General features: G+C 43.2%; 1 long non-coding RNA gene and 1 pseudogene across 1 annotated transcript in view; one reads left to right on the forward strand and one right to left on the reverse strand.

Annotated features, from left to right (window-relative positions):
- LOC139179910 (uncharacterized) overlaps nt 1-13,691 on the reverse strand; it is a 56,442-nt gene that overhangs the window by 15,463 nt on the left and 27,288 nt on the right. The gene's annotated exons all lie outside the window — the stretch shown is intronic.
- LOC139180052 (small nucleolar RNA SNORA70) lies at nt 1,525-1,644 on the forward strand (annotated as a pseudogene).

Below are 13,691 nucleotides of genomic sequence, written 5' to 3' on the forward strand. Positions count from 1 at the left end.
AACCCAAAATGACAGGTGTGCTGTGTATCCATGGAACCAGTACACACAGGAACTAGAACAGGTATACCACATACAGCTGTGTAATTGACCAAAGATGTCTCGTGTGGGGACCATGAGTGAGAACCAAAACCCATTTAGTGCTCTGCTTCCCAAGTCACATTTCTGGTGAAGGGGTGCATCAAACCTTGGGGAAGAAGATACCCTTACTAATCAGTCTTCCCAAAGAGAGCACTATTCTGTAATTTGTCAACTCAAGAAGCTCTTTTCTACAATCCTTCTGGCCAGAGGGGCTTCCTTATAAAAAATTTTGCTCAAGGGAATTTCCTGGTGGTCCAGTGGTTAGGACTCTGGTCTTTCACCGTCAAGGGTGTGGGTTCAATCTCTGGTCAGGGAATTAAGATCCCATAAGCTGCATGGTATGGGCAAAAATTAATTAATTAATTAATTTAAAATTTACTCAGAAGGGACATGTGTGTTAGTGATGGCCTTGAATAGGAAAATTATAGGTCCGAAAAGGATGCCACCAATAAAAATATGGTAACAGTAGATTACAAAATATGCTTGACAATAATAAAATATTTCATATTTCTGTTGAGAATTTGGAAATGATTAGAAATAAGTAACTAGAAAATTTAGCAAACCACTGGTGGCAGGGGAGGACCTGAAGCAATTATTAACTCCAAGAAAAACAGAAAAGATATGCAAGAAATAAAATGTGATGAAAGTCACAACATAACTCAGCCGTTAAAAAAAAGAAAAGAAATATTTACACTTTTATATACATAAACACAAAATATTGATTTTACTCTGAATTGTGACAAAAGTATATTGAAAGAATGAACATAGATAAAATGAATATAGATGATGGTATAAGATAGCCCAATTCTCATCTTCCATAATAGATAGTCAATAAAAGTATCTAAAAAATGAAAAGTCAAAAAAGCAAGATAAACATGATATTTCAATAGAAATAGGGAAGCAAATATCAGAAGATGTCACTAAACAATTTTCAATGGTAGTCCATGAGGACCTAATACGGAATAGCTCTCACCTTTATTAGTTAAATTTTTGAGTTACATAATTATCTTTAATGAAAATTTCGGAGATATAAGAAAATAGAATAGTCAGTGAATTCCCATATTCTAACCACTCAGAGTTAGCCAATATCAAGATGTTGCCACACCTGTATCATGTAGGCATAAAGTTTAAATTTTTTTCATTAAAAAATGTTAACAAATTAATAATATGGCTACCTCTGAGGCACATGATGGATATAGGGGATGAAATGTAGTGAGGAAAGGGAGAATTTTTTTCTGTTAAACAGAAAAAACAAATGTAAACAGTTACATTTTAAATGCTATCTTACAAATTCATACATTCACTATTCATTTGACCCTCAGAACAGTTTGAGGTGGATACTAGTATCATCCCAATTTGACAGAAAAGAGTTGGCTATCATTTCAAGTTTTTTCAGTGAGAAAGTATCCCTTCTTAAACAATAATTTTTTTAAATAGGCCATAGATTTGCAGCCAGTTAAACCGACTGTGCGCTTTTCCCCATCAGGGTCGAGTGTGCAATGCCTGCAAACAGTATATGCAGCCTGTTGTCCATGTGGGTTGCTCAAAGGGACCCTGGAGACAGCCCTTTCCAGGACCTTCATGCTGGCGTGCTGTCCTCAATCTAGGTTCCAGACAGGTAGGCGCAGTGCCTTTGGAAGGCCCCAGGGCACAGCGACCAGGGTCCACGTTGGCCAAATCACAGTGTCTATCTGCACCAAGCTGCAGAACAAAGAGCGTGTGGCTGAGGCCCTCCTCAGGGCCAGGTTCAAGCTCCCTGGCCATCAGAAGATCCACATCTCCAAGAAGTGAGGATTTACTAAGTTTGTGTGTGTGCTTAGTTGCTCAGTCGTGTCCGACTCTGCGATTTCATGGACTGTAGCCCACCAGGCTTCTCAGTCCATGGGGATTGCCATGCCCTCCTCCAGCAGATCTTCCCAACCCAGGCATCGAACCCAGGTCTCCAGCATTGCAGGTGGATTCTTTATCTGAGCCACCAGGGAAGCCCAAGAATACTAGAATAGGTACCCTATCCCTTCTCCAGGGAAAAGGTTGTACCTTTTAAGACTAACTTTCAAAAATACAGTATGATTTATTTGAATTTTCAGTATTTTATCTTCCCTACCCAAGAATCAAATTAGGGTCTCCTGCACTGCAGGAGGATTCTTAACCAGCTGAGTTACTAAGTTCAATGGAGATGACTTTGAAAAGATAGTGGCAGAAGAGCGGCTCTCCCCAGATGGCTGTGGGGTCAAATATATCCCTAATTGTGGCCCCCTGGACAAATGGTGGGTCCTGCACTCATGAGAGACACGGTACTGTCCCCTCTTAACTCATACCCACTAGTAAAAAAGTAAAACCTACTTACCTGTCAAAAAAAAATAGACCATAGAAATCTATTCCCCTTCTCATATGATAGCCATTTGGCTACCAGCATTCTTTTTTTTTTTCCTTTTCTTTTTTTGTATAAAAATCCCAGTTCTTCCAATGATGTTTCAAAAGTAGAAATATTATGCATTGCAATTGTTAATAACACTTTCTTTTACTGTCAAATGTACTGTAGTTTAGGTAATATTTTATGGCCACTCTTCTAATAGGATTTGGTATTTAGGTCCTTTCCAATGTGGGTTGCCCTACCCTGGACATTACTCTGAAGAAGTGTCTTCAGCCTTGAACCTAGCAAAATATGAACCCTTGCTGCTGCTGCTGCTAAGTCACTTCAGTCATGTCCGACTCTGTGCGACCCCATAGACGGCAGCCCACCAGGCTCCGCCGTTCCTGGGATTCTCCAGGCAAGAACACTGGAGTGGGTTGCCATTTCCTTCTCCAATGCATGAAAGTGAAAAGTGAAAGTGAAGTCGCTCAGTCGTTTCTGACTCAGCGACCCCATGGACTGCAGCCCACCAGGCTCCTCTGTCCCTGGGATTCTCCAGGCAAGAACACTGGGGTGGGTTGCCATTTCCTCCTCCAATGCATGAAAGTGAAAAGTGAAAGTGAAGTCGCTCAGTCGTGTCTGACTCAGCGACCCCATGGACTGCAGCCCACCAGGCTCCTCTGTCCATGGGATTTTCCAGGCAAGAGTACTGGAGTGGGTTGTCATTTCCTTCTCCAAAAACTAGTCTGCTGCTACTGCTGCTAAGTCACTTCAGTCGTGTCCAACTCTGTGCAACCCCATAGATGGCAGACCACCAGGCTCCCCCGTTGCTGGGATTTTCCAGGCAAGAACACTGGAGTGGGTTGCCATTTCCTTCTCCAAATATGGACCCTTAGTGGGACCATTAATCTTTCCTGTTTCAAGCTTTCTGCATCTACTAAGGCAGGTAGGGAGCCTGGGAGTCATCATACTTCCGGATCATACAATTGATCCACAATGAATTAGCTGTCACATAAACTCAGTCTTTTTCAAGTGATTCATCCCTAAACCAGGACTCCCAGGCCTATGTTTGCATCTCTGACCTTTTTAGCCTGCCTGTAGGACTCCACATCCACTCTCCTCCAAGTGTCATTTGTTCATGTAGGATCATTGTTCCAGCCTGTCATGATCATTCTAATTGCAATTCTGTCATCCAGCCTGTTAGTGATTCTGGTCCTCTTTTTGTCATCTGGAAGTGTGATGAGCTGGACACCTACATCTTCATTTGAGCCACTGATAGAAACATCACATGACCAGGTTCAAAAACCTCCAACTGGAAAGACATAACCCCTACCATCATCACACTTCTTTGGGTACAGTGAGTCACCATTTATGAATGCTCCAAGCAGGGTCATCATCAGCCCACATTTCTTCATTGCATCCACAAAGATAATAGGACAAACTGCTTCATCCCCTGTTGAAATCAAAGAACAGTATCTTCAGGATTCCCCTAACCTCCTTGTTCAGTGTCCTTATCAACAAAAGTGTCCTTATCTACTCTTTGGCATGTATTCCTAAAGAACTCATGTTGGCTTCTGCCAAAAGGTAGACATGTTTTCCTTGTTAGGCATTGCCAGACCCTATATATAATAATCATTTCTAGAATTTTGCCAGGAGTCAATCTCAATCTTGACAGTCCTCAATTTCCAAATCTATTGTCTACTCCTTGCTGAGCATTACGGTAGTCCTTGTCCATTTACATGCTGTAGCACCCCTCTGACCTGCCAGGATTCCATGAAGGTCACCAAAAGCAGATTCCTAATTGCATGTGATTTTGACACTTGTCTGGACCTAGATCTTTTTAATCATAATTTTTCCTGCTATTTCTGATTTAAAGTCATTCTCCTCAACACTCTGGAAAGAAGGAAAAAGAATAGATAGCAGCTCTTTTCTCTGTCTTTGGATAACGTCAACAACCCAAAGGTTGTTCTGGGTATTAAACACATTTTAAAATTTTATTTACTTATTTATTCATTCATTAATTCATTCACCCATCCATTCATTCATTTATGTTTAATCACACAAGTATTACATACTTATTAAAAGGCAAATATTACAGATAAAGCCAAACCTTTATCATTGATCAGTCCTTCTAATTCTAGTTCATTCTTTTATTATATTCATTTTTTTATTTCTCATTTTTATTTTATATTTGGAAAGGCATTTTATTTTAAATATAGAAGTGTGTACATGTCAATCCCAAACTCCCATTCTATCCCTCCCTGTAACCCCAAGTTCATTCTATAAGTCTTTGAGTCTGTTACTGTTTTGAAAATAAGTTCATTTTCATCATTTTTTTAGATTCTGCATATAAGCAATATCACATGATATTTGTCTTTCTCTGACTAACTTACTTCAATTAGTATGATAAACTCTAGGCCCATCCATGTTGCTGCAAATGGCATTATTTCATGCTTTTTAATGGCTGGGTTATATTCCATTGTATATATGTACGAAATCTTCTTTATCCATTCATCTGCTGGTGGACATTTAGGTTGCTTTCATGTTTTGGCTATTGTAAACAGTGCTGCAGTGAACACTGGGGTGCATATATCCTTTCAAACCATGTTTTTCTCTGAATATATGGCAAAAAGTGGGCTTACTTGATAACATGGTAGCTCTATTTTTAGTTTTTTAAGGAATCTCCATACTGTTCTCTGTGGTGGCTGTATCAATTTCATTCCTACCAACAGTGTAGGAGGGTTCCTTTCTCTCTACCCCCTCTCCAGCATTCATTGTTTGCAGATTTTTTGGTGATGGCCATTCTGACTTGTGTAAGGTGATATCTCATTGTAGTTTTGATTTGCATTTCTCTAATAATTAGTGATGTTGATCATCTTTCCATGTGCCTCTTGGCCATCTGTATGTCTTCTTTGGAGAAATATCTCTATAGATCTCTGCCCATTCTTTATTGTTACTAGATTGGTGTATGTTCTTCCATGCACTTACACACACACATGTACATATAGAACATATACTTTGGATTTTTTGTTTAACTATGTTGGCATATCCTGTAGAAAATGTTCCCTTATTAATATTTTCCGGAAAAACACCATTAGGCTTTTAGTACCCCAACCTTAGAGAACCCATGTATATCAATCACAGTAATGTTTGTCAGTTTTTGTTTACAGAGGGAAAATATATATGTATTTGCATCCCCAAAGCTCAATATGGCATTCTAAACATATTGATGGATGGGAAAAATCCCAAGTTACATTTCAAATAGAATTGATAGGGTATCAGAATCATGTGTAAATGTTTTGAAAAGTGTCAACAAATGGGATGTGAGTCTGGAGTGTGACTGAGGCTAAGAAGACTTACTGCTAACAAAGCAACCATTCATTACAGCTATATTCTTGTTTGGTTATCACGAAGCAATATACTGAGCTTTTTACATCCTAATGTAATAATTTGTTAATTCTGTATAGGCATTTACTGGGATCTAGTTACATTTTGATGAGAGTGAAAGAGGAGAGTGAAAAAGTTGGCTTAAAGCTCAACATTCAGAAAATGAAGATCATGGCATCTGGTCCCATCACTTCATGCGAAAAGATGGGGAAACAGTGGAAACAGTATCAGACTTTTTTTTTTTTTTGGCTCCAAAATCACTGCAGATGGTGACTGCAGCCATGAAATTAAAAGACACTTACTCCTTGGAAGAAAAGTTATGACTAACCTAGATAGCATATTCAAAAGCAGAGACATTACTTTGCCAACAAAGGTCTGTCTAGTCAAGGCTATGGTTTTACCAGTGGTCATGTATGGATGTGAGAGTTGGACTGTGAAGAAAGCTGAGAGCTGAAGAATTGATGCTTTTGAACTGTCTTGTTGGAGAAGACTCTTGAGAGTCCCTTGGACTGCAAGGAGATCCAACCAGTTCATTCTAAAGGAGATCAGCTCTGGGTGTTCTTTGGAAGGAATGATGCTAAAGCTGAAACTCCAGTACTGTGGCCACCTCATGCGAAGAGTTGACTCATTGGAAAAGACTCTGATGCTGGGAGGGATTGGGGGCAGGAGGAAAAGGGGACGACAGAGGATGAGGTGGCTGGATGGCATCACCGACTCGATGGACGTGAATTTGAGTGAACTCCAGGTGATGGTGATGGACAGGGAGGCCCGGCGTGCTGCAATTCATGGGGTCACAAAGAGTCGGACATGACTGAACAACTGAACTGAACTGAGTTATATTTTTTAGGAAATTTGTTGAAAGATTCAAGTTGACACACAACCTGTTTCCATTTTTCCCGTTTAAAATAATGGAAAACAGGCTCCAAGTTAGTATTTTGATAAAGAATGTTTCATTTGAATGAATGGATTTCTGATTTAGAGGGAAAATGCCCATTCATCAACAAAAAGAGAAACAAAATGTGGTATATAATGTGGTTTATCTGTACAATGGAATATGTCACTTGGTCATAGAAAGGAATGAAGTTCTGATATAGGCTATAACATGGATGAATCTCAAAAGCATCACATTATCACCTGTCTTCCACCCCCACTATCCTAGGCAAACTGTTTCAACCAAGGTCTTTTTCTTAATTTTTATTTTATATTGGAGTATAGTTGATTTACAAAGCCACAGTCTTCATGTGTTCCCATTGCAAACCCCACTGGTCTCTCTGACATCCCTGCAGCAGGTCACACTGCTGCCCACTCCCACCTGCTTGGGCCACTCTTCTCTCTCAGCTTCCTGATGACACACTCCTGATTTTTTCCCAGCCTCTCTGATGGGGATGCTCAGCCTTAATCACTGGCTGCTCCAACTCTACCTGCCCCTCACAGGCTGGTGCTGCCAGGTCCCACCCTTAGCCGTCAACCCGACCCCTCCTCAGTCACCGTGACCCTTTCCACAGCTGCAGAGGTCACACAGACACACTGACAACTCCTAACCTGTTATCTTCAGCTCTGCTCACTGTCTCCCAGTTTCACATGTCCATCAGCCTAACAGACACCTCCACCTGGAAGTTCCTCTGCAACCCCAAGTCAATGTGTTTAAAACTAAATAGTGCAACATGTTCCCCATAAGCACACACACATTTGTGGGTGGTAGGATTAAATGCTATATTTTGGATATCTGAATTTTCTAGTTTTTCTTCAATTAACAGCCATAGCCCATATAATGGGTTATGGATGTTAAAGCAAGAGAATTCCAGAAAAACATCTACTTCTGCTTCATGGAGTATGCTAAAACCTTTGACTGTGTGGATCACAACAAACTGTGGAAAATTCTTAAGGAGATGGGAATACCAGACCACCTTACCTGCCTCCTGAGAAATCCATATGCAGGTCAAGAAGCAAGTTAGAACTGGGCATGGAACACCGGACTGGTTCCAAATTGGGAAAGGAGTATGCCAAGGCTGTATACTGTCACCTTGCTTATTTAACTTATATGCAAAGTAAATCATGTGAAATGCCAGGTTGGATGAAGGACAAGCTGGAATCAAGATTGCTGGGAGAAATATCAATAACCTCAGAAACGCAGATGACACCACCCTTATGGCAGATAGTGAAGAAGAACTAAAGAGCCTCTTGATGAAAATGAAAGAGGAGAGTGAAAAAGTTGGCTTAAAACTCAACATTCAAAAAACTAAGATCATGGCATCCAGTCTCATCACTTCATGGCAAATAGATGGGGAAACAATGGAAACAGTGACAGACTTTATTTTCTTGAGCTCCAAAATCACTGCAGATAGTGACTGCAGCCAAGAAATTAAAAGACAATTGCTCCTTGGAAGAAAAGTTATGACAAACCTAGACAGCATATTAAAAAACAGAGACATGACTTTGCTGACAAAGGTCTGTGTAGCCAAAGCTATGGTTTTTCCAGTAGTCATGTATGGATATGAGAGTTGGACCATAAAGAAAGCTGAGCACCGAAGAATTGATGCTTTTTAACTGTGGCATTGGATAAGACTCTTGAGAGTCCCTTGGACAGCAAGAAGATCAAACCAGACAATTCTAAAGGAAATCAATCCTGAATATTCATTGGTAGGAGTGATGCTGAAATTGAAACTCCAATACTTTGGCCACCTGATGCGAAGAACTGACTCATTGGAAAATATCCTGATGCTGGCAGGGATTGAAGGCAGGAGGAGAAGGGGACGACAGAGGATGAGATGGTTGGATGGCATCACCGACTCGATGGACATGATTTTGAGCAACCTCTGGGAGTTGGTGATGGACAGGGAAGCCTGGCATGCTGCAGTCCATGGAGTCACAAAGAGTCAGACACAACTGAGTGACTGAACTGAACTGAATCCATATAATGAGGGGAAACAGCTTTTTTAAAAAAAGTTTCAAAGTTGACTTCCCAGACTAAAGTTGAATTCCCAGGTAATTGTGCAGAAAATACTAATTTTGGAGCACAAATAACATTCCTCACACTCTCTTGTCTCTTTCTCCCTGAAAGTTTCAATCTCCATTATAATGAAGAAGGAGGGGAGGGGAGAGGAGGTGGGGCTCCTGCTCACTGGCACAGAGCTGAGCCTCAGCCGGGGACTAAGGGACTTTGTCATTGTGTTTACTCCTCACAATAACTGAGGGGGATAGATATTATTAGGCTCATTTTACAGATGAAAAATGGAGGCTCTAAAATGATAAGCAATCACCTTCCATTATTCAGCTAATGAACAAAAAAAATTCAAAGCCAAATCTACCCAACCCCAAAGCATGCTCACTTGCACTCTTTCCCCACTTTCCATACACACTCTCTCTCTCTTTAGAAGTACTCCAGAGTTCTTGCTTAAAATTTTCCACCAAATATCCCTCTCCTCTCTACCCGTTCACACCAAAGGCTTAGTGGCAGAGGCTGGAAGGTGGGGGTCTGAGTACACAGTGTATGTGTGTGTGCTCAGTGGCCCAGTTGTGTCTGAATCTTACCACCCCTTGACTGCAGCCTGCCAGGCTCTCCTGTACATGCAATTTCTTAGGCAAGAATACTGGAGTGGGTCACTATTTCCTCCTCCAGGGGACTTTCCTGACTTAGGGATCCAACCTGCGTCTCCTGCATTGGCAGGTTGATTCTTTACCAGTGAGTCACCCGGGAAGCCCCATACACATATTATGTTCCCAACATTTTGCACAACTGTACCATAATTGTCCTACCCTAATACCAGTACCACCCTCATTTCTGTCAGAGGAGTCATTTACGTCGTTAAGTCTCTCAATGACTCTATAGTAAGCACCCTCTAAGTCTCAGAAAGAGAGCCAGACACTGGTGATTCCATGACAAACAGGGAAATTGTGGTTCTTGTCTTCATGGGGTTTGCACTCTGGCTGGAAAATGCATCACTCACAGTGCATGAGCACTAAACAGAGAACATCTGTGCACAGAAAAACCAGGGTAGGTTCACCGAGAACCAGTGGTCAAAATGGAGAAAGGAAAGGAAAAAGGAGATGCTGTAAGGTTGAAAAGAATTTGCCAGAGCTTGCTCCCATGACTGCATTATTGGCCCTCCTATTCTCTGTTTTTGTTAATGACCTCCAAGCTCATCCGATTATCAGAAGATATAAAATTTGTTAAATGGTAGAGGAAAAAATTAGGGTCTCAGAGACAGCTTGGAGTAATGGATCAAAATTAACATAATGTAATTTAAGGGATAAATACAAAGTCTGGATTTGTGTCACAAATCGATCACCCCAGTGCCCCAAGACAGAGTTTGTCAGCTGCTCATATGAGAACAGGGCTTCCCCGGTGGCACAGTGGTAAACAATCGCCTGCCAAGCAGGAGATTCAGATTCGGTCTCTGGGTCAGGAAGATCCCCTGGAAAAGGAAATGGCAACTCACTCTAGTATTCTTGCCTAGGAAATCCCACAAACAGAGGGGCCTGGTGGGCTACAAGTCCCTGGGGTCACAAAAGGGTCAGACATGACTTAGCGAACAAACAACAACATGTGAGAGTAACCAGGGAGTTGCTGTTGATGAGCTTAATGTGGGTTCTCAAAGCCACTACTAAATTCAAAGCAACTACTAGAAAGCTAGGACATAGGTGTAGGAGCCCCAGCGGGGTCCAGCAGACGCAGGGAAGCTTCCCACTGTCTCAGGGCTCCTCTGAGAGGGCCCTCCACCCACTGGGAGTCCCAGGCAGACTACAGGTGTCAGTAAAGAGAGGCTGGACCCCTGCACCACACATCAGGGCTAATCCCCTGCTCCAGCCCCTCATTTACAGAGTTGCCAACTGAGGCCAGAAGGGGAAAGGGCCCAGTGGGGTCAGCAGGTTTGCAGCAGAACCAGTACAATCCTTGAACTGTCTTGAAGGAATGAATGAAGTACATGGATGGATAAGGATAAAGTACATGGAAAGGCAGCATATAAGATCAGGAACACATGTTTCATCTTCTTCGAGGCATCAAGGAGTTTAATCAGAGACTTCCCTGGTGGTCCAGTGGTTAGGAATCCACCTGCCAGTGCAGGGAATATGGGTTCAATCCCTGGTCCAGGGGAAGATCCCAAAGGCTGCAGAGCAACTAAGCCTGGGCATGGCAACTACTGAGCCCGTGCTCTAGAGCACCCAAGCTGCAACTACTGAGCCCAAGTGCTGTAACTACTGAAGTCCTTGTGCGCTAGAGCCTGGCTCCACAACAAAAGAGGCCACTGCAATGAAAAGCCCATGAACTGCAACTACAGAGTAGCCCCCTCTCTGTCACAACTAGAGAAAGCCCACTGCAGCAACAAAGACCCAGCGCAGCCAAAAATAAAACAAAAGGAGTTAATCAAGGTGATAAGGTTTCCCACTGACTTACCCACAGATTCTTCGTGCTGAATACATGAGTGCACATATATGTGCCCACACCGTGCCCCCTCAGACTCTGCTTGACCTCCCACAATGCTTTCCTCCCTGCCCTAGGCCAGTGCTGGAGGCAAGGTGAAAGGCACTGCTAGCCCTTGCCCAGCTCCCTGGGCTTTCTTTCCTCTTCCCAAGGCCCCTTCTTCAGGAAGTCCTCCTGAGTTGGGGAGGCAGCGGTGTTGGCCTCCCGCCCAGGCAGAGAGCCCTGCCAGCTGTAGCAGCCCCTGCTCCAGGCAGTTCTCCTAAACTATCCTAAGGAGGCAGGCGCCTAGAGAAAGCCCCCAGATTTTACCTTTGCACCCTCTGTCTCCCCATACACTTCTGTGCCTTATGTCCCTCATCTCTCACCCTCTCCAGGAAGCCATCCTCAGACCCATGTCTTCCTGAGACCCCATACCCCCAGTTCCCTCTGCTTCCAATTGTCCCCTCCCCTGAGATCCTCTGTCATTATCTCTGGAAAGTGAGGTTTGTGCATCATCATTAATGGGCTAAACAGCAGGGTCAGCGAGGCAGGTAGCAGTAAACGCAGCAATTACGGCCTCGCCTCCATCTGAGCGCCTTCGCTCCCGATCCATCTCCCCTCATCACCAGGCGGTGCTGAGCCGGCCCTGCCTTCATTACATTAATCAGGTTAATTCCAAGTTAGAGCCCACATTCTAATCAAAAGGCAGTCAACAGGGGTGGGGTGCCAGGGGAAGAGGGAAGAGCCGTCCTCCCAAGGAATGGGGGTTGACAGAAGGCCCAGGCCTGAACACCTGACAGCCTGCCTCCAGGGCCCCATCCCTTCCAGAGGCTGCTCCCAGTCTCAGTCTGGGCCTTGCTCCTGAGACCTCTTTTGCATCTTGGATTCAAGCCAAGGCTGACACTCTGGATATATAGTCAGAGGCTAGGAAGAGTCTCTTTCCTTATCTCTCTAAACAGGCTGATGAAGCCTTCATGGACTGTTGGCAAGGTTGTACACTGACAACTCTAGGAGGGCACCATATTCATACCAAAGTCTGGTGAATGACGTCCTTAGAGTTGTGCAATGTACAACCTGTACAACAGTACAGAGCAGCCCAGCAGGCCACCTCCTGAGAAAGGGACTAGGGAAGGTGGGGGACAGTGAAGGATTGAGAGTAGAAGCCACCAAACTAACACTGGAAATCAAACAGTTCATTAAGAGGGAATGAATCGCCAGTCCAGGTTCGATGCAGGAAGCTTGGGGCTGGTGCACTGGGATGACCCAGAGGGATGGTATGGGGAGGGAGATGGGAGGGTGGGAGGATGGGGAACACGTGTACACCAGTGGCGGATGCATGTTGATGTATGGCAAAACCAATACAATATTGTAAAGTAAAAAATAATAATAATAAATAAAAATTTAAAAAAAAAAAAAAAGAGGAAACGGAGATTGGGCTTCCCTGGTGACTCAGTGGTAAAGAATCCACCTGCCAATGCAGAAGATAAGGGTTCAATCCCTGATCCGGGAAGATCCCACATGCCGAGGAGCAACTAAGCCTGTGCGCCACAACTGCTGAGTCTGTGCTCTAGAGCCTGGAAGTTGCAACTACCGACGCCCATGCCCTAGAGCCCATGCTCAGCAATAAGAGAAGCCACCGCAAAAAGAAGCCCATGCACTGCAACTAGAGAGTTGCCCCTGCTTGCCGTGACAAAGAGAAAAGCCCAAGTAATGATAAAGACCCATCACAGCCAAAATATAAAAATATAAAATTATTAAAATAAAAGAAGAGGAAACAAAAATCAACAGACCGACAACATCAGCAACAACACCATCAACTCCAACTCACTGGCATTTCCCCAAGGTTCTGTCCTCATCCTCTGCTAGGTAACTTCATCTGCTTCCACAGCTTTAAATGGCACTGCACTGATGGAGAGTTCTTACCCTCACTCTTTCCTACTCTGGTTTCATATTCCATAGGTGTAGCTCCACATGGACGTCTCTCTAGCTACACAAAGCATGGTTAAAATAGCTCAGAAGCTTTTTGCCCAGATTTACTTCTCTTCCCTTTCTCAGTGAATTCCTCCCTATCTAGCCCAAGCTAGAAATCTTGGAATCATTTGAGAGTCCTCTTTCTTGGACCCTTTATTAAACTAATAAGTTTTCTGTCGTGGCTTTAACAAATTACCACAAGCTCAGCTTCAAACAATAATATCTTTCAGGTCTGGAGATCAGAAGTCTAAAAGGGGTCTCACTGCATTCAAATCAAGGTGTTGGCAAGGCTGCATTCCTTCTTGAAGGTTGTAGGGGAGAATCTGTTCCCTTGACTTTTCCAACTTCTGGAGGCTGTGTACATTCCTTGGCTAATAGCTCCTTTCTCCATCTTCAAAACCAGTAGCATAGCTACTCTCTGACTTTCCTGCTTTCCTTTCACTTTCAAAGGCCGTTGTGAGTACACTGGGCCACTTAGATAATGTAAAATAATCTCTTGGA

The sequence above is a fragment of the Bos indicus genome, chromosome 26 (genome assembly GCF_029378745.1).
Source record: "Bos indicus isolate NIAB-ARS_2022 breed Sahiwal x Tharparkar chromosome 26, NIAB-ARS_B.indTharparkar_mat_pri_1.0, whole genome shotgun sequence".
Classification (NCBI taxonomy): domain Eukaryota; kingdom Metazoa; phylum Chordata; class Mammalia; order Artiodactyla; family Bovidae; genus Bos; species Bos indicus.